The 21,977-nt window shown below is 40.9% G+C and overlaps 1 protein-coding gene across 1 annotated transcript in view; it reads right to left on the bottom strand.

The window, feature by feature from the left end:
• MYO3A (myosin IIIA) overlaps nt 1-21,977 on the bottom strand; it is a 229,865-nt gene that overhangs the window by 200,063 nt on the left and 7,825 nt on the right. The window contains exons 3-4 of the mRNA XM_085872728.1: nt 13,536-13,651; nt 9,494-9,683 (exon numbers count right to left, since the gene is read on the bottom strand). The gene's annotated coding sequence lies outside the window, so the exon portion shown is untranslated. The remainder of the gene's footprint in view (nt 1-9,493; nt 9,684-13,535; nt 13,652-21,977) is intronic.

Raw genomic sequence — 21,977 nt, 5'->3', positions numbered from 1 at the left:
GAACCTGAACAGTCATGATTGCTTCGAATAAAAACACAATGCGTGAATATCAAAACAAGAAAGATGTTGTGCATGGAACCATACTTGAGAAATCCAAATAAGCAATAGTTGTAATGGAAACAGCAATTTTGTAAATCAGAAATTTGACCTATGAAGTGTTTTACTTGATGGAATGTTGTGCATCACAAATTTGGATGATACATTTTCTAATTGCAGCCTATTGGGTGTTTATATATACATATAATGGGTTTTGGACGGCTTTTACCTATGATTAAGTTTGGCCAAATCTCCTCAAATATACTATACATACGTACGTACAAATAATCTGCGTCACTTTCAAATTGATATCTTGAAAGATTACTGAGTTATGGTCATAAATTCACAAAAAGGCCCAATTGATTATAATGCTGTGAAATTGTTGGCATGGAAACCATTGATATGTTAAAAAGGCTAAATCTATCGTTTTGATTTTTGGTGAACCAGGTCTGTGGCCCAACATGCAACACTTGGACAAATTTTAAAGAGGAGGTTGCGGGTCACCAAACATGTTCTGAAAATTTATCAATATGATTATATGTGCACTAAATAGTTCGATGCAAACTATTGTGGTTGCCTAACTATTGGGAAAATTGATGAAATTTAACTCCGAAGTTGTTATTTCTCAAGGCTGTTGAAAAAACAGCCGCGTGCTATATATGGATGTTGACATCACGTTCTCCAAAAACAAAGTGGATGCTCACTCGCTCATTGAAGAAGTGAAGTGTCCAGTTCAGCAGGCCGTTCTTTCGCTTTTTTTGAGCTTGCAACTGTTGATATTATCCTTTTTTTATTCTGAATTATTGTAGAACAAAGTTGTTTGGATATTTTTACATCATGCCTCATACTTGTATCGTCATGTTTTGCGAAAATGGCTGGAAAACGGGTAATCGCTCCCACCAATTCCCGAAGGAATCAAACATTCTCAGGCAGTGGAGAAGATTTGTACAAACAAAACGGGCGAATTTTGCCCCAAAGAAAACAGGTAAAGAGGACCCTTTGGATAGACTTGTCATTTGTGGTGACCATTTCATAGCCGAGGATTACGAAGGCATAAACACATCTGATCACCACTCTGTGAATATGAGTTGTTGGTTGACAAGTTCTCCAGATACTGCTCTGTCAACAGAATCAATTGTTGAGTTTAAGAGAGAAAAACCTTGAAATGTATTCTTCAAGAGTACATGGAAAAACACATAAATAAACTTTCTGAAAAACACAAGCACGAAAAAAATTCACAACAAATCAACTTATTGTTGATTAAATTACTTTTTTAACAGCATCAGCAAATTGGGCGATTTCATTTCAATTGTAAAAAAATGATCAATTTTCCACTTTTTTCCAAAATTTGGGAGAATATTTCCCAGTGAGGTTAAGCATGTTTTGGTATTTATATACCACAACAGTCTCTTGAAAGTTGGGGTTTGTTCTCACTGTTCACTTTCGCTGGGGTCAAACTCAGCTGTCAGAAAGACTTCAACGCCAAGGCTACGGTGTATAATATATTTGGGTCCATTATTGATTCATTCTATTTCTGACTCTTGAGTGACTGGAGGGTTAAAAATTATTATATCAAGTCACAGACGAATCAAACTTTACATTATTTTATGCATCGAACAAGAAAATAAAAATCTACAAACCAATCTGTCTGGTGGAGTCTGTCAGTGTGAACTGCCGGACAGTCAGTCCTGCCGCTTGTACACGAAATAGGCCGTTTTCTGGCACCTGCAAGTGGTTCAAATTTATATGGCTCAGGGCCAGAAACCCCATAGTATAAATTCCCATCATCCTCCGACTCGTCCTCGGCAATATCGGAATGAAAACACTCAATTTCATCGCCGCTGAAATCACTCTGATTCGCATCTCGCCATTGTTCACACGCCATTTCCGAACGTTCACTAAGTTTTCGGAGAACGTGACGTCATAGCATCTTCGGTAAATTCCGGTCTGTTTTTCGATCACTGACAAATGTTTTATGTTAAAAGTTAATTTTAGCATATTTTGAGTTTCAAATGTAAGAAAATAATTGCCCAACGATTATTAATGTGATTACAACCTTCGAATCACGCAAAGTCATCAGCGACCCAAAACCTGCTCTTTAAGACAACTGGATGAAAATTGATGATTTTATGCAATCTTGACCTTTGACCTCAAATACAATATGTGTCAAGGTTGTGATTGGTGAACCAATACAGTGACCCAACATGCAATTTCTGTTCAACTTAACAGAGTACCCACCATCCGGGCAGCTGGAGATTGGACATTACTTGCTGAAGAAAATATAGTCTGCATGTTGCAACGAGACTCCAGAGACGTTTGTGTGGTGTGTGTCAAAAGGTGTACCGTTTTCCTTTTCTGTGTTTGGTGGTGTTATCGTGCTATTTGTTCCCTGGAATTTCTATGTCCATAGCTCAACTATGCTATCGACAGTGAAGCAGAAGACAAAAGTGGTGGCTCTGTGGTGTGAGACTAAATCATATGTAGACACCTGCCGAAGGTTCTGCCGGGAATACGACCTCAGAACACATGATGGACCCACAAGTTGTGCCATTCAACTTATTGTGAAACATTTTGAGCACAAGAGTACAGTGCACAACCAGAGCAAGGGCAACAGTGGCAGGCCAGCATCAGTAACCAATAGCCAAGCCAACATAGACACCGTGCGGGATTCAGCCATGGGCAGTCCCAAGCAGTCCCACCACCACTGGTGATCCCGGGAGCTAGGCGTCAAACCAACATCAGTCTGGCATATCCTCACAAAGGAACTGAAGCTTTTCCCATACAGCATCTCTATTAGGCATAAACCGAATCAAGATGACATGAGAAGGACACTTGAGATGTGCAATTGGCTTCGTGACAGGATGGAGCAGTACCCAAACTGGATCAACCTGATCTGGTTCAATGATTAAGCCCATTTCCACCTGAACGGTGCCATCAACAACCACAACAACATTTTCTGGGGGGGGGGGAGGGGGGCAGAACCACCTGAGGTCACTGAAAGGGTCTAACATCACATGCTTTTGCGACTTCAATGCCAGATGGGGAATGCGAGGGCCTTACTGGCTTGAGAATGACAACAGCAGGACGGTGACGATCAACGGTTAGTGCTAACGGGCCATGCTCCAGAAGTTCCATTATGATCTTGCCGAAAAGGTCACCCCAAACCATGAGCTGGTTTATGCAGGATAGTGCACCCCTGCATACAGCTGGTGACACCATCACTTTCCTGCAGCAGCTCTTCAGAAACCACCTCATTGCCCTGGGTACCGCTCAAGACTGGGCACCCTATAGCCCAGACTTGATCCCTCTGGACTTCTGCTTCTGGGGGGCTGCCAAGGGCTCTGTCTATGCCAACCGCCCTGCCACACTGGATGATCTGAAGCAAGAGGTGTCAGACTACCTCCAGGCAGTGCAACATGAGAACGACAGGAAAGATGGACAGAACTTTGGAGTCAGGATCAATGCCTGTCTGAACCACGGAGTGGCATGCATCAAAAACGTCAATGACAAGGATTTTGCATAAATGCCAATTTCAGACCTTGGGCTCTCACCAACTCCAGCAATGATTTACTGCAAAAGCAATCAGTGATAGAAAATACCATGTCATAAGCTTTCAAGAAATGTTTGATTCACATTCCTGAGGTTTCTGTTTCTTCGTAAATTAACATTAAAAGTTGCATCACTCTTTTTGAAATTCCCTGCAGGTATGTATATGAATGTATATATATATATATATATATATATATATATATATATATATATATATATATATATATATATATATATATATATATATATATATATATATATATATATATATATATGTTCTTCATTACATACATTACAAATGTTCATTACAATTCTTTATATCATAACCCACCAAGTGAATGATGTAATGTATTGCTTGGATAATATTTTCGATTACTTGGTTGCCCTGCGCACGCAAAGCGAAAAGCGGGGTTAATCAATTAGTTATTCATTTTTCGAAGAATTAATTAATTTTCAAAAAGTTACAGATTCGGATGAAACGGTGGTGGTTTAGGTATGCCATTAGGAAATTGATTGAGAAATCAATTATGTTACGATAATTATTTATTTTAATTATGCAACTAATCAATGAAACAATCAATTATTGTACACCTCTTCACCCCAAATCCGTGTCCATATGCTACACAGCGAGTCAATGTCATTTGTACATTTGTACACATAAACTAAGTATCATTTGTTCATATTGACCTCAGAAGTGCACTGCTACCTCCCAATTCCATCTCCATGTGCTGTATGGCGGCATCGCCGGGCACCGCAGGTGCCCCAGCAGTGTCGCGCACTGGAGGATGTTATTTATTTGGCATGGGTGCGGTGTACTTTTAATGTACCTCGACTTGTTTGTTTGTTTGTTTTTAACGCTGTCTGTCTGTCTGGCAGACAAACAAAATTGAAAATCATTCCAAACAGCAAACGTTTTTTAAACGACGTCATAAAGGACACAAACAACAGGCACAAAGAACTAATGCAACATGTTAAGCCGCTGTCACACCTTGACGATTTAGCCAGCGTATGCCGATTTCTGAAAAATTTGTCTAAAACGCTGGCACACGTAGAATACGTTATGGGTACGTTTTGTATACGTTAAGAGCACGCTGAAAAACACTGCCATAAGTCGTAGTACGCTGGCTTTAAACGTTGTACTTTTGGGTTGTCCTCAAATTTTTGCATGCTTGAAATTTTACGACGTATGACCTACATGTTCCGCTGTGCTGGCCATAAGTTGTAGGCACGTTATGCGATCGTTGACAAACGTCGACACACGTTACTTGTAAGTTACTCATAAGTCGAAATGCGTCGAGGTAATGTTTAGCGTACCCGAAACTTATTTCTAACCTATGAGTAACGTTTTGTAAGCACGCTACACGAACGTTGTTCACACTTCGCAACACGTTACTTGAAAGCTCCTCATACGTCGAAACTCGTCAAAGTAATGTTTAGGGTTCCCGTGACTTATTTATAACCTAAGAGTAACGTGCTTGGGAATTTTTGTAAAGCATGTCCTACGCACAAACACGTATGTAGACGTATTTGAAGTCTTCAGGACGACCACATAAACTTTCTGAACGAGTTTCTAACTTACAGATACCATATAATGGCATATTGGCAGCGATTAGGGGAATTGGTATATAAAAAGGGGCTTCGCAGGAGGAACCCATATTTTTTTTTTAGACTTCATGGTGAGTACATGTCCATGTCATTCCGAGAGATGGAGAATCCGGCAAGGCTGAGACGACAATGCCTACCTATCCTCGAACATCAACATGACCTCATCGAGTTGACACTGCACCAGTTGCGTGCCAATAGAGCTGGGAGAAGAACACGTGAACGGAGGAGCAGGAACTGGGTGAGACCATGGATCGGGAGGCGACGCCATTACGGCATATATGACCAGCTCATGGTGGAACTCCGGAACAAGGACCATGCATCCTTCATCAACCTCCTGCGAATGCCCCCAGCGATGTTCGACGAGCTGCTAGCCAGAGTGGGTCCAAGGATAACCAAGCAGTACACCTTCTACAGGGATCCGCTTGAGCCTGGCATGAGGTTGGCACTGAGCCTGCTGCTGTTGGTGCCGTGACTGCAATGCTGTGGAAGCGATTTAACTCGTTCAATGGAAACGATTTTAATTTCCGAGCACCAGCGTCCAAAAACAATAGGCGAGTGACAGGCATTTATTAAAAGTGAAGTTGCAGCCTATGAATAGAAAACCTCACGTAATTGTCGACGATACGCTGCCACGTTATGCATACGTTAGACTACCGTTGGGGATAGGTTGTGGACGCCTAAAACACACGAATCAATCGTTGGTATAACTTATGTACAAGTTATCGAAGCGTTCTGTGTTCATTTCTAGTACATTATGCATTTGTCCAAGTCGTTTTGAATACTTTAAAAACTAAAAACAAAAAAATAGTTCATCGTGGGAATGAGAAAAAAAATTAGCCGAAAAGAACATTGAACAATGGTGCAAAGTATTCTCCTATTGGTGGACGCAACGAGGATCCATCATCACCCACACCCTCCCCATCATGCTTACCTACTACTACTGACATGGACCTACTACTACTACCAATACTACTACTACTACTACTACTACTACTACTACGACTGACACGCTCACCTAATACTACTACTACTGATACTGCTGACATTGACATCTACTCAACATGGAGTCTGGAACACTGACGGTTTCCTCTTGTGAAGCCCATTTGTATATACCAATTCCCCTAAACGCTGCCAATACGCCATTATACGATAGATGTAAGTCAGAAACACGTTCAGTAAGTTCTGTGGTCATCTGGAAGACGTCAATCAAATTAGTCTACATACGACAATGTGCGTTTGAGATACGTTACACATAGGTTCAAAGCATGTTACTCGTAGGTTAAAAATTAAGTTTCGGGTATGCTAAACATTACCTCGACGCGTTTCGACTTATGAGTAACTTACAAGTAACGTGTGTCCGACGTGTGTCAACGATCGCGGAGCATGCAGAGAACTCATGCCAGCGTATGCGGAACTTGTGAGCCATACATCGAGTACGTCATAAATTTTTCAGCATGCTTGAAATTTCACGACGTGCTCGACGTACTACGGAATATGACAGCGTAGTTCATTGTTTTTCAGCGTGCTCGTAACGTATACACAATGTACCCATACCGTATTCGACGTGTGCCAGCGTTTTAGACACATTTTTCATAGGTCAGCATACGCTGGCTAAATCGTCAAGGTGTGACTGCGATGTTGACACTTCCAATTTTCAGGCGGTTATGATTTAAATCGGCGAGCGGCAGGTTTTTAACAGAGAATGCCACGAGTTCGTCAGTGATACGTGCAGCGCGCTATGCCTAAGTTAAACTATTGTTGGGCCTTGGTTGTGAACGCCGACAACAGGCTAAACATTCGTTGGTATAAGTTATCTATAAGACAACGAAACGTTCTGTGCCCGTTATTAATATGTTATGCATACGAACAACACGTTATGAATACGACCAAAACTTAAATGAAAACCTCAAAACTTCAGCGTACGCCAACGTTTTGCATACATTTTTATACGTTGCCATTGCTGGCTAAAACGTCAAGGTGTGACAGCACCTTTAAATAAAGTGGTGTAAAAGACGTTGCATCAACGGTGGTAAACCTCCCCAAACATTTTTTTCTACAACCTTTAAAATATTTATTTAATTTCAATTGAATTATATACTTGAACACGAGAGAACACAAATCGCCTTTTTGGCACTTTCGAAACCCTACCGTTTAGCAATACTTGGACAAAATATTGCGGAATTTTACATCATCTCGACCACCCATGTCCTTTTTTCCTCAAGACTTTGCGGGGTTCGGTGTTCTATGAACTCTCCAGTTTATCTCTGCTTTTATTCCTGTATTATGGAAAAAGGGATTAAACTTTATGCTGCTCTTTGCGTTTGTGCCTGTCTCAATTTGTGATGTATTAAATAGAGTTAACTAAATTTGGAATATTAATTTAAGAACATGATTTAATCTGAATTTGAAAATGATAGCTTTCCTGTTTCTCATTTCATTTAATCAGAACAATAGCTTAGGGAGCAGTGAAGTATTTTGCATTTGATGAGCTCCTTGCTCTATTTTATTGAAAATTATCACTGAATGCAAGCTCCGGTTACAACACATTAAGAGCAAGATATTTCTTTGGTTGAAAAATAAAACTGGCATAATTCCCCAGGCTTAGTTCTACTATTATATTTAATGCAGATAAAAAGGAGTTCAAAGTTGGTTCACCACCATCTCATGTCATGTCCTCTTTGAAATCTTCATTACCTATTACTCCGTCAATTCTAATTGCTGATCAATGAACGTAAATGCAAATTTGCTGCATTCATCTGTCTCCATCTACATGTCAATGGCTATTTCTCCTATTTCTTCCACAGCCCCAGTTATACCCAACTTCTTGTGGGGTCAGCTTGGGAAGGTTTTTAGTACGAGTCTTTCAAGAGCTGGCTGGTCAGACTTGGCATTGACCTGAAGGTGATTTGGAATCTAGCGAGGGTGCTGACGATAACCCACCGACTCTTCGTGAGTCGGGATAGGATAACATGGGATATTTAACTTCCACTAATCCACCAACTAACGTGGGCAGATTGGGATATCCAGTTTAACATCCAATGGTCAAAAGACAATTTACAAAGGAAACTAGCTGCTGTTATAAATAAAGTGCAATGGGAAGGAAAATGACCTTAATGCAACTGCAATGATCCAAGTCAAGGGCAGTGCAGATTAAAAAAATATCTGGAACAAAGGGTAATCACCAATGATGTTATAAATGTCTGTTGCATTCCACTAAGCAGTGGAAAGAGCGCTCATCTGTGAAAATGGACACACGGATCTTCTAATAGCTTCCACCTACACCTGGTATTATCTAACAGACATATGGCTGAATGATGGGCAAATGGATCGAGACCAAAAAAAAAAAAGAGAGACAAAGAAACTTGATTTGTTGTAGGTCAGCCTTTGGAGGAGATTCTAGCTATTGAAACTTCTTGGCTTCACCCTCCACCATTACCTTTCCTGGGCAGAACATAAAACAAAACCGGACTCCAAAATCAGTCACAGATCATCCTCTGTTGTTCTCTGCCTTTACTTGAAAAATCAGAAACACACAGCCCACAAGGCCTTTGTCCATAGCTCAATGAAATACTGCTCTCCCCTATGAACTGGTGTTCTCGCATCACAACTGTCTCTCATGAATTATTTGGAATGTAAAGCTCTTAAATTTATTGGCACATCCAGCGATGAGGCCAAACCACAAGGGCTGGTGCTCTCAAATCACAGGCAGGTTGCTCTCCAGCAACTCCAGGACGCATTCTTCCATTAACCCCTGCTGGTTAGACTTCCAAAACCCAGGCTGACTGTACATCTCAGCTCTGTTGTTCTTCACTCCTCACGTCTGTGGAACCATCTTCTTGATGCTGTTCAATTTCATTCTTCACTCCAGGCCTACAAACAGATGATGCACTCCCATCCTTAACCACAATCATATTTACTCTAATTGACCTTGCCTCGTCAAACTCTCTTTCTTGCAGGTTACTGTGTTTCCTCCCCTTCTCTTTTCATGTTCGTTCATTCCCTTGCTAATATTGCTCAACAATTTTCACACTGCATCACCTTCAGTTCACACTCTCCATTACCTACCTCTCTTTTACACGAGTCTCGGTTTTGAAAAGAAAAAAAACAAACAAAACACAAGAGATAAGATGCAAAGACAATTCACAAACTTAAAATAATGCAACACAAAGGAAAAAGATCTCAAAGATAACAACCTGCAAATGAAGATTCCCAAAGAGAAAAGAATGACAGCTATTTGGCTCTCATTAAAAGAAGAGAAATCCCAAAATGAACCAGAATCGGTGGCATTATGGTTAGAGCTCACCCTGAGTCTGGGAGGTCGGTGGTTCAAACCCTGGACGAGTCGTTCCAAAGACTTTTAAAATGGTACGTGCTGCTTCCTTGCTTGATGTTCATTATTTAAAAAGGCTTGAGCATGGCCAAAGTACTCTTAAGTTGGCAAACATCGTGCAGGCTTGATAGGCCGATAATGCCTTCCTCCTCTGTTGAAGTTCCTTGTTACGGAAATATGAATTATTATTATTATTACAATTATTGTTATTACACTGCACAAAAACGGAAAGCTTGGATAAACATACATCATCCACAATTGTTCAATTTTAAAACAATTTCAACGTGCTGATCAAAGTGGCAATTCAATGACAAACTGTATCATCTACTTTGCAAGTGCACCAATTAAAAAAGCAATTTTATTGCAAACAAAAAAAAAGAAAGCTTACAATAAAAGTTTTCATCGCAAATTTGCTTTGCCAATAAGTGGCACTCAGGCAAAACTCTCGGATCTATTGTATCGTTTCAGAATCGTTCATGATCGTTTTATTTTGTTTTTTCCTATCAGTCGATAGTAACAACATTGAACTGCCCATAACCATGCTGACGATGATGCTGCAAAACAATTCTGGAACAGATAGTTCAGAGGAAAGTAGACAAACTTGACTGACTGACAACTGCAACTGCATCGGACGGCATCAGTTCACGTGTCCTAAAAACATGCTCTGCTGCTCTAGCACTACGTCTCTGTGCCCTTTTCACCCCGTCACTTACCATAGGTCATCTTCCTTCTGCTAGAAAATCGGCCAACATCACAGCATTACATAAAAAAAGGTTCAAAAATGGACCCCGTTAACTACAGCCCAATTAGCTTACTTCCAAGGTCTTGTGGAACCCATCATCACAGTTGACGTAAAATCATTCCTTTTCTTCAACAGTCTCATCTCAGAACATCAATTCGGATTCAGACCTGGTCACTCTACCTTGGACATGCTGCTTCTACTCTCCCAACAATGGTGGAGGCCTTCAATATCTGACATGAGGTCAGGGCCGTCTCTCTGGACATATCTCAAGCTTTTGATACAGTCTGGCATCCTGCCTTGCTCTCCAAACTGTCTGCCTATGGAATCCAAGGCCAACTCCACTCTTGGAATGCTGACTTCCTCCACTCTCGTAGTCAACATGTGGCTCTCAATGGAACCCTTCCTCCTTGTTCTCCTTGTTAAGGGTGGAGGCAGCATTCTAAGCCACATATTATTCCTAATCTTCATCAATGATCTCACTGACTGTCTGGAAAATCCTCTTTTTCTCTCTGTTGATGACTCCACTCTCTGCTGGGACATGCCTCATCCTTCAGACAGACAAGCGGCAGCCTCTTCGCTGTCCTCAGACCTTGACAAAAATCACAAACTGGCGAACACTTGGAATATTTATTTTAATATTGAGAAGTCTCTGTTTCTCTGTCTCTCGATCTCTCTCATACCACAAACCCTCCATCTACTTTTCAACAACCCTCTTGAAGAGGTTCAGTCACTCAAACTCTTGGGTCTCACTCTCAGCCATGATCTCTCTTGGGAAAGCCACATTTCAAAGTTGGCCCCCAAAGCCAGACGCTGATTGGGCATCCTCCACCATGCAAAGTCCTTCCTTAGCACACCTGATCTCCTATCCACTGACAACGCTTTCATCCACAGCTTGATGGAGTATTGCTCCCCTCTGGGCCTGCCTCTCATCTTGCTCAGCTTAACGCAAAGGAAACCAAGGCTTTCAAGATCATTGGAATCTCTCTGAGTGGATGGGCCTATCACGTTGCCTTTGCCGACAGGTCAGTGATGTCTCTGTATTCTTCCGCCTCATTTTGGGTCTTGTACCCTCTGCCCTCAAGGTATCTGCAGGATGCATGCGGTCCACCAGCAACCCTTCCAAGTGAAACTGCCTAAATCCAGAGCCACTGCTCACCTCCACTCATTTATTCCTTTTTTTCCTGCCTGTGGAATCACCATCCACACTCTGCATTCTCATTCTTCTTTCCAGGCCTTCAAGCCAGGTGTTCACAATCATCTTCAGTCACTCCCCATCCAAAACAATGATATTTTCTACACCCGTTAAACCACCCCCCCCACGCCCCCCCACCCCTCCCAATTTTTTTAGCTGATGTGTCCATCTTGTCCATCCCTTGCGTTCTCCCCTACCCCTCATCATTACCTGCCTCCCTTGTTTAGCCGTCTCTGTCCAATTTCTCCCTCCGCCCTGCTGTTGGTATTTCCCCTTTCTCCTGCTGTTCCCTTTGTTATTTTGTGTTCTGATCTTTTCAGTGTTCTCGCTCCTCCACAAGCCTTGACTGTGTGTGTGTATGTGTGTGTGTGTGTGTGTGTGTGTGTGTGTATGTGTGTGTGCGCGTGCGCGTGCGCGTGCGCGTGCGCGTGCGTGTGCGTGTGTGTGTGTGTGTGTACGCGTTTATGCCGAATAGCTATCCTGCCAATACAATGGCATGGAATTTTAATAATAGACTGAATTAATGAATAATCCTTGACACAGGTTCAGTAAATTTATATAGTCTTCACTATGCCTTGTCAAGGATATCACTACGTTATAGGAAGTATCAATGTTGTCTCATCTTTTACAAAATCTACAGAGAGGAATGACAAGATTTAACTCGGTATCTGCAATCACAAAGCAATTACCAAGGGTAAGCCTTCCCACCATTTTTGATGGCCATTTTTTTTCTTAAGACCACCATTTGATATCGACCTTCAACATATAAGGTCAGGTATGGGAGCATGTGCCAGAAGAGTGCGTCACTGCGTCCACTTTCTGTCGGTACTCCAGGTGCCTAAGTCTGGCCATCCCCTTGTCAGATGCCTGGCCCATCCCCATCTCCTTGAGATGCCGATCAACCTGCTGCAACCACGAGGTACGTGGTTGGCCCATTGGTCTCCTCCACTCACGAGACTCCCTCGCTCACGAGAGAATCTGGTGAGCAGGATCGGCGTCAGTAAAACGAGCCACATGTCCATACAGCCGCAGCTGACGCTCACGGACTATGCAGGTAACAAATCTCATTTGAGTCTCTCTCAGCAACCGCTCGTTGGACACAAAGTCCGACCAGCGATAGCCAAGGATTCTCCGAAGAGACCTGCTACCAAAGGAATTAAGTCTCCATCTCAGATCCCTGGTCAGAGTCCAAGTCTCACCTCCATAGAGCAAGACTGGAAGCATCAAGGACCTGAAGACTCAGACTTTCGTCCACCCGCACAGGTACCGGCAGCGCCACACCCCATGATCCATTGAATCCATGACTCCCCAGGCCCGACCCAGACATATGTTGACCTCTGACTCACAGCCAGCAGAGACATATAAACATATAAGTCAGCAGGAACATATTAGAATCGAGTGTAAATGAAGAATATGTGTCCTGTACAATCTATCCATAAAACTCAACATCGGGAAAGCTATTCAAATTATGATCAAAATGGTGTTTTTTGTTTATAACCTGTCGGTCACAATCCGAAAAAAGTCGGGCAAGGAAACTAATCAAATATCAGGTGCATAACTTCAGTGCAGGTGCACCATTATGATGCAAAAACATCTTGGGAGGCCAAGCCATTGGCAGAAAACTCTAAGATACAGCTCAGACATTGGCAGAAAACAAAAGGAAGAAAAATTTAAAAACAAAAACCTAAATGGTGGTTGAGTACTCCTAGGGGTCTAAAAAACCCAGGTGCCATAAAAATTGGGGGCACTTGTTGTGGAAACAAATCTGACAACAGCTATCAGCCTCCTCCTATCCTGAAGAGGGAAGCTAAAACAACATGCTGCAAGAATGAAACATAATATTCAAAAGATGTTGCATGTCTGTCCCTGAATATATCCAATTGTTGCTGGATACAATTAACTACAACTGCTTTTTTTTACATTCAAGATCACCTGGACTTGATTGAACAGCACAAAGAAAGTTCCCGTGCTCTGGGTACATAACGAATACAATTGTGTGTTCTCAAAAGAAAAAAAAAAACCGATTTTAATATTTTATTACAGAGCAACTCGAGCTGCGATGGCAGCTTGCAGTGCCATACCAACGCAGGGTAAGGTGAAACCAGCAGGGCAACCAAACTCCACGCACCACACGCGACTGTCTTCACGCGGAGGAAGGTACCAGGACACACAATCAGGCACAGGCAGAAGCTGAAACCTTCAAAAATAAAAATACAAATACGTGAGAAGATTCAGGCAGACATGGGAAATGTGTGATCATTCAAAGGCAAGCAGACAGGTGAACGTATGTGGGACCTTCAAAAGATTTACGTTTATTGATTATTAGAAATGCCAGAGTTTATTGATTTTCTGAAGTCTTCGATCGTCCTTTGATTATATGTTAGCGGTACAACAAAATATCACAGGAATAAAACAAAGTTAAATCATCCTTATCGTTATCATTTCAATATGGACGATGTTGAAGAATGCAGAAGGAGAATTTGAAGTATATGCAAATGATACAAATGGAGAAATGTAAAGGAAATGGAGACATTTTAGGATTGTGTTTCAAACACAAAGGCATGCGTTTCAGGTCGAAGTACTGCAGGCGGTGGATATTAGAAATAACCGGCAACAGTTGCGTAATTAACCTCCGTTAGATACCATACTGCATGTTCATAGAAATGAGCAGAACATGTTTGGGATGGGAAGTTGTAGAACAAAAGTTCAAGGATAAATATGTTCGGAAGACTGAGGAAAATTCTCAAATGTTGAGCAGTCTTACCTGACCTTACCTCGAGGCTGCCTTGCTCACAAAGTGGCTGTTGCATTGTGGGCAGAAGAATCACCTTCCACGGCTTGCCATCATTAATTAAAAAGTGGAACAACACGAATGACATGTATGTATCTATTCATGCATGGGCAGTACTGACTGTAGGTTTGCAAAATATCTGGAGAAGTCATTGTGCATCGACTATCGTTTTCCTCCTCTCCCTCCCTTACATATTGTATTTCACGATAATATATTAGAAGTTGGCCAGGATACAAGCACAAAATGTCCTTATATTTTCACCAAGAAATGCTGGTAAACAGGACAGTCAGCTTATCATCAGCTCCCAAGAGTTGTGTATTCATTGATGCAATGCCCCATGTCACAAATTGTTTGAGTGATTGTTAGGCAGTGTATTGTGTTAATTGCGATGTTTACGCTTGCATACCCACATAACAAGAATGACAACACTGTGGCATATATATATATATATATATATATATATATATATATATATATATATATATATATATATATATATATATATATATCTTCTTTCGGCTGCTCCCGTTAGGGGTCGCCACAGCGGATCATCCATATGATCCGCATCGTGATTTGGCACATGTTTTACGCCAGATGCCCTTCCTGACGCAACCCTGGTCGCTTCTTACGACACAGGGATATGGTACACCTATTTTAACCGGGGTATACACCGGCCCAGTATACTGGTACTCATTTCGCCGACCTCGGAAGGATGACAGGCTGAGTCAACCCCCTGGTGTATTAATTCAGTGGCCCAACGGGGCTTGAACTCAAGACCTTTTGGATCCCAAGCCGCTGCCCTAACGACTGCGCCAACACCAGGTATATATATATATATATATATATATATATATATATATATATATATATATATATATATATATATATATATATATCTATATATATCTATATATATATATATATATCTATATATATATATATATATATATATATATATATATATATATATATATATATATATATATATATATATATCTATATATATATATATATATATCTATATATATATATATATATATATATATATATATATATATATATATATTTATATATATATATATATATATATATATATATATATATATATATATATATATGAAGTTGAAACTGTGTGTGTCTGTGTGTCTGTGTGTGTTTCTCTGTGACCTATGCAGGTGAAAAGTACTGGACTGATCCTCACCAAACTTTACATGCTGACAGAACATGTACCGGGAGTGTCCCGATGTAAAAGAATTGTCCTTCCGACTTGCGGTTTCCAAATTATGACGTCATCACCTGATTTCATGAACGTTAATTTTTCAAGTTCAGCCGATTGACATGGGGCCAACGCCATTTGCAATAGAATGAAAAAATAATGCTACAGTCAATTGAAGACAATGACTTCCGACTTCCCGGTTTCCAAATTATGACGTCATCACCTGATTGCGTAACGTTAATTTTTCAAGTTCAGCCGATTGACATGGGACCAACGGAATTTCCTAGAGAATGAGAATTAATTAATTCGCAAATGATAACAGGAAACCAGCCTCACATTGTTGAGGCTTTATGGTTTTTTATCTGATGCGGCAATAAATCTTAACATTTTTGAATTTGAGTATTCTGCATATAAAATATGGTGGGGAAAATATAATATTATAGTGGTGATGAAAAAAAATAATAATGGTGGCAGCCTCTACAATTTTACAATTAACTGTGACATATACTCCTTCAGACCCACCGTCATCCACAGGATTCCTGTGCGGAGCACGGGTATCCCTCCTTGTACATATATATATATATATATATATATATATATATATATATATATATATATATATATATATATATATATATATGCCTCCTCTGTCCACTCAATTCTTCCTGATTAAACCTTACTCAATTTTTATTCGACACATGATTAGATTTTTCGGGGTCCCTCATTGCGAGTAACACTCGACCCAAACAAAGCCAATGGAAATCTGAGGCAACAAACCCAGGCAGTGTATAATCAACAGAGGCCGACAAGTTTGATGTCTTTGGCCCACCAGAAAACCAAGATGGCGGCCATGTTATTTCATCATTGTGCCAAGCTGAGTGGAGTGAAGCACTAAATGTGGATGGGGTCTGGCAGCTGTCCAACCAATGGGTGCACATTCCAAAAACCGACCACTAACAAGAACAACAACCACCACACGGAGCTTTTGTCGACCTGTGACTAAAAATATGGCACAATAATATTGTAGGGATATTTTACAACTTGTGGAAACATAGCCACAGAAAGTTCAGGGAGGTATGAGCTGCTTCCAGGTGTGGAACAATCTCAAGGGATCGAGGAATTTCTGGCTCTGTCTCATATTTATGGTTTAGTGAGTGGTTTATTGAAGGAACGATTTTTGAAAATGTTCTCTGAGCTGGACATGCAAGTCGCAGAGGAGAACTGAGATAGGGAGAAGAGCTAGTTACCATTTGCTTTGCTCTGTACAGTACCTTGCTGATGCCGGTGTGTTTCTTTGTGTTTATGCTGTCAATAAACAAGTTTGGTTATCGATTGATCAATGAACGTTGGGCTTTGTGGCATTTAAAGGATCGTCCATGATCGCTCTTCCCACCAGCATGCCACCACACGGACGAGATGTGAATTGGGCCAGAGGGTTTGCAGCTGCACGGATGGTGGAAAATCATTAATTTCTCATCAGTCACGCAGTGATTTGGCACATGTGTATTGAAAGCAGGAAGAACCTTCAGGTGAAAGAGAATGCCATGCATGCATGCAGAGGATAAGAGTGAGATGAGCATTCTGAAAGAGGTGGCTGAGGGACTCTCTCGAATTGGGCCATTGCTGGTCCGTGCTGATGGGAGGAGGGTGGCGATGCAAGCAGTGTGCTGTTCCCTGCAACTGGTGGATGTGCTGTTGTGTTCGTAAGTGTGATGTTTGAAGGTGGCATGTGTGATCAACACTTTACAGAGTGAAGGCAACAGGAGTGTGCTGTAAAATGTGTGAGGATGAAGAAATAGATGCAGATCTGAAGCAATTTGGGCTTACAGGACAAGGAACTGCCGTGGTTTGTAGGTAAGCAGTCAGAGAGAAGAGAGAGGAACACAAGACTGTTTTTTGCCTCCTTTTATTTTAAAAAATGCTAAAATACACAACACAAAAAAAATCCTCCATCATAATAGGCTTATTACTTGACGAAATCTACGATTTTGTAGGAGGGGACGTAGGAGGGGAGTATCTTTGACTGGATTAAAAATTGGTCACATCCGTTACGGATTACGGAGGTGACAGGTATTTTAATTTAACATGGTAAGTGTGATCTACGGTTTTTCATGGTGGTCACGATCACTTCTGAATCATAATGCCACCAAATATTCAAAAACATTCCCATTCACAGTGAACAATTTAACGGCATTTAAAACCAATCTCCTCGGCCTCTAATATTACACAATCTTCTCATCGCAGATCTGAACCTCGGGGTTCAGATCTATGGGGTTCAGATCTATTCTCTCATATTGCAATTCTCAAAAAAACCTATGAGTAGGCGTCGCGCAATACGCACGCAATACGCACGTGAAGTCAGCAATACAAGCCGCACTGTGCCTGATTTTTTTTTTGTTTGTTTACCCTAAAAACTATGTTTAACCCCAAAAATACCTATTATCGCTCAAGATTCTCGATGGTACGCGATCTTGTTGAATTTCGTCAAGTCCTGGCCCTATGGGCCATTTTTATTCTGTTTGTTTCGCTGTCGACCTATCCAATGATTTTCTCTAAAACTACTCAACCAGGGTCCATAAAACCAACATCGTTATGAAGGTCTTTGTCCGAAGAGTTCCGGTTGCGCATTATTTTTCCCAATCCAAATGACCTTATATGTTTTGTTTTATAAGGTCAATCGTCATGGGGAAAATGATGGATCGTTTAGCTTACTTATCCACTATTTTAATGAAGAACCTTGACAATACGGAATCTCGTGAGATTGTGAATTACACGTGTTATATATTTACTTTAAACATTGTTCTTAAGGGATGAGAACAGGAATGTTGTTAACAATGGGAATTGCGAAGAAAGATGGGAAGAGATTGTCATTTTAACATTCCATCGTTACTTATTTTCAACATCGTTCTTAGTGAATGGGAACTGGAACAATGCAGGAACAATGCAGCGAATGAGCGTACCCCTCGGCCATCCTGCTTCCCCCACCCCTCCCCCCATATTAATAATACAATTATCTTCACCACGGAAGGTGGACAGAGGTTATGTTTTCACTTATATCTGTCTGTCTGTCTGTTGGAAGGATATCTCAAAATGTTGTGGATGGACTCGGTGTGTGACAAGGATGAATCAATTTGATTTTGGTGAAGATCCACATCTGGATGCGGATCCGATATTTTTAAAGTGATTCTTCACCATTGAGAGATGGGGTCAAAAACAATATACATAGTATGTTGTTTCAAAGAGTTGTGTGCAGATTGTGAGAAAAAAAAAGACTTGGGGGATGAGTTGAGTACGTAACAAGAACAAGCCGATTCAATTTTGGTTTAGGTCCAGATGCAGATCCTGCCTATCAATGGGATACAAAACGAACTGTTCAGTCTGGCGGAGATATGCGTTCCACCAAGTGCCATTGTAGTTATTAACATTATTATTATCATTATTATTATCATGTCATTATCATGAGACCTTGCTGTCCTGATGCATTGTACCAAATTGGGTCCATATTGATCGGGTAAATTGTGAGGAGATGTTTTCGGCAAATGTTAACGGACAGACTTAGTACGTACATCAGGATGGACGGCCGGCCGGACACCGGGACCCACTCTATGCGCTTTATTTTTGGCCAGGTGGAAATAAATTTTTCCACCTGGCCAAGTTACCCCCTTGTGCAGAGGGGTCTTGTGAAGAGGTTTCCTTGTTTCAGGAGTCAGTGAAGGTTTTGACAGTTTTTCCTCTTCTTCTTTTTCTCTTTAACCCTTCACATTTAGTGGCTCTCAGCATTTTAATGACAAACTTAATATAATTAAAAATAATTCGAATTTTAAAAAAATTTTAAACAAAAAAAAACTTTCACCGATTTGCCAGCAGCTTGGGAAAAATAAAAGTTTATAATCAGAGGAGAGTAATGACATGGGGTGCCAGTTCTCAATCTGGCAGAGATCACCACCTTTTGGAAGAAGGTAAACCACTGCCTTTCTGCAGCTGAGAGGCAGCAGGTCAGAAAGTAAAGTTTCTTGTGAAAATTAGAGGAAAAAAAATTATTCATAAGCAATCTTACAAGACCTTCATTTTGTACATTTCCCATCCATAATCTAACGGGGGGGGGGGGGGGTTGGAAATCTGCTTTCCTGATTTCTTCACACCTTCCAAATTTAAAAAATCTATAATTTGTGGTGTCAGAAAACGTAATATTATGAATTCTGAGTCAAAATGACATCCACATCACTTTTTCAGGAATTAATTCTGAGACAATTAAGGCATATTTTTTCCAGTCGCGACGTAAGATTCCTGACATTCTGAAATTTAACGAAATATTCCTCTAACTATGCCTGGTGTTGGCTTCATGGTTAGGGTGGTGGGCTTTGGATCCGAGGGTCCTGAGTTCAAATCCCGCTCAGCTGTTGAATTAATAACTGGTGGGGTTGACTCGGCCTGTCATCCTTCCTTGGTCGGCAAAATGAGTGCCAGCTTGCTGGTATCCTGTGTCGAAGTGACGACTCGTCCAGGATTGTGCCCAATAGCCAAGGAGACTGCTTAAGCAGCACCAACGCTCTGAATAGAGTATGATCCCAATCTCCTCCTCCTCCTCCTCCTCTAACTGCAAAATTTCAGCTCCTCAGAGTGAGATTGCAGTCTTATTCTTATGAGTGGAAAAGACCGACAAAATTGAAAAAAAAAAACTCGAACGGCACTCGGTAGAGTGCACACCTCTGGCACACCTCTGCCAGGCTGAACGGTTTATGCTTTGTATCCCACCGATAGGCTGGATTGGCATCCAGATCTGAACCAAAATCTAATCGGCTTGTTCTTGTCATAATCCATCCACAATTTTTTGAAATATTATGCTATATATCGTTTTTGATCCTATTTCTCAATGGTGAAGAATCACTTTTCTTTAAAAAAAAAACAAAACAAAAAAAAAAACTAGCATCTGGATCCAGATCTTCACCAAAATCTAATCATTTCATTCTTGTCACACACCCAACCTCTCCACCAAATGTTGTCTGAATCCTTGCATAACTTTTTGAGATATCCTGTTCACAGACAAACAGACAGACGGACAGACAAACAAACAGACAGAGTTGAAAACATAAAATCCGCCCACCTTTGGTGGCGGAGGTAACGATCATAATCCATTGTGTGAACATAATTAGCCAGGTGAGTGAAATAGCCTGTACGAGCTATGCTACTACTAGGAGCGTAGACATTGAGCAAGTGACATGAAATCCTTGATAAACCAACTCTAAGGATGCGAAGTGACCTTTAACTATCTCATTAAAATTATATGAATCACGAAACCTGGACGAAGCAAAAACGCAATTCCGGAAGATATAGAAGACGGGTTGCTAAAGAAACACTGCTCTTTATTCAGCTAAAGTCAATCAAGCTGAGATACGTCTGTTGTGTGTGTTTCTTGCAAACAACACAGGAATCAAAATGATTGCGAATTGATCAATTATCGATTTGAATTTGACACAAATGATTAGCACCACCACCTCTATTGTTTGAGATGGCAAAATAGACTTCCTTCCCTTTCATTCCGAATCGGGGGGGGGGGGGGGGGTTAAACAGCTGCTGAGATCATCCCCACCCTGCTTTTGCAACAAAATGTTTGAGTAATTTTGTTGATTCAAAATATTCAGACCTTCTGATTATACACTTCACAGTCCGCTTGAAGGAAGGCAAGTCAGGAAAATACTTATTAGTACTTACATTCTATTGCCTAAGTGACTCATATAAAAAAAGGAAACAACAACCTGGGGAGATATGTGCCTGTGAGTGACAAGATGACACTGTGACAAATCAGCTTCCTCAATGTCATCCTCTGATGCAGACAGATCGGGTAACATTCCACTCTCTGCAGTTACCGACTCACTTATTTGGCAAGCCTGTAGAATCTATGGAGTGATGCAAGGTGCTATTTTGAGAACCCTGATCCACACCCTCTTCGACTTGAGATGGGGACTCTAATCCACCATCCTGTACAACATCATCGAGCATCTCAGTTGGGGGCACAGAAACTTTATTTTGATCAATCACTGACATAGGAGCACTGGGAAGGGCTGAAACGCTCATTTTGTTCAGACTCAGGAGTCAATAAAGCTGAAGATGATTTGTCAATGAAAACATTTTAAGATTATATGGTTGTCTAAACAGCAACAACAGGCACTTCAATGGTACAAATATTTTGAATAACCTTACTACCCTGCGAAATTTGGAGCATATTTTATTCATCGTTTGAAAATACTTCATCTTGTTTTGTCACTGAGCCATTTAAAGGAATAATCAGACACAACGAGGCACCTCGGTTTCCGCAATACCAATATCTAGCACAACTACTTTGGAGGCACTGGTGGGGTCATGGGGAGACGACGCTCTTTGTATATTTGAAACTGTTATTAAATCATTTTTTACATCCTCACTGTGCAAGGAAACAACAGAAGAAGATGAGACACTGGGTACCACTTCATCCAACGCACACTGGGTAGTGGATTGTTAACTTTCTTACAATCGAAA

The sequence above is a fragment of the Eptatretus burgeri genome, chromosome 3 (assembly GCF_056783735.1).
Source record: "Eptatretus burgeri isolate ZD-2024b chromosome 3, Ebu_testis_v1, whole genome shotgun sequence".
Classification (NCBI taxonomy): domain Eukaryota; kingdom Metazoa; phylum Chordata; class Myxini; order Myxiniformes; family Myxinidae; genus Eptatretus; species Eptatretus burgeri.
Note: the sequence above shows the minus strand (reverse complement) of the source record. Positions and strands in the feature narration are given on the sequence as shown.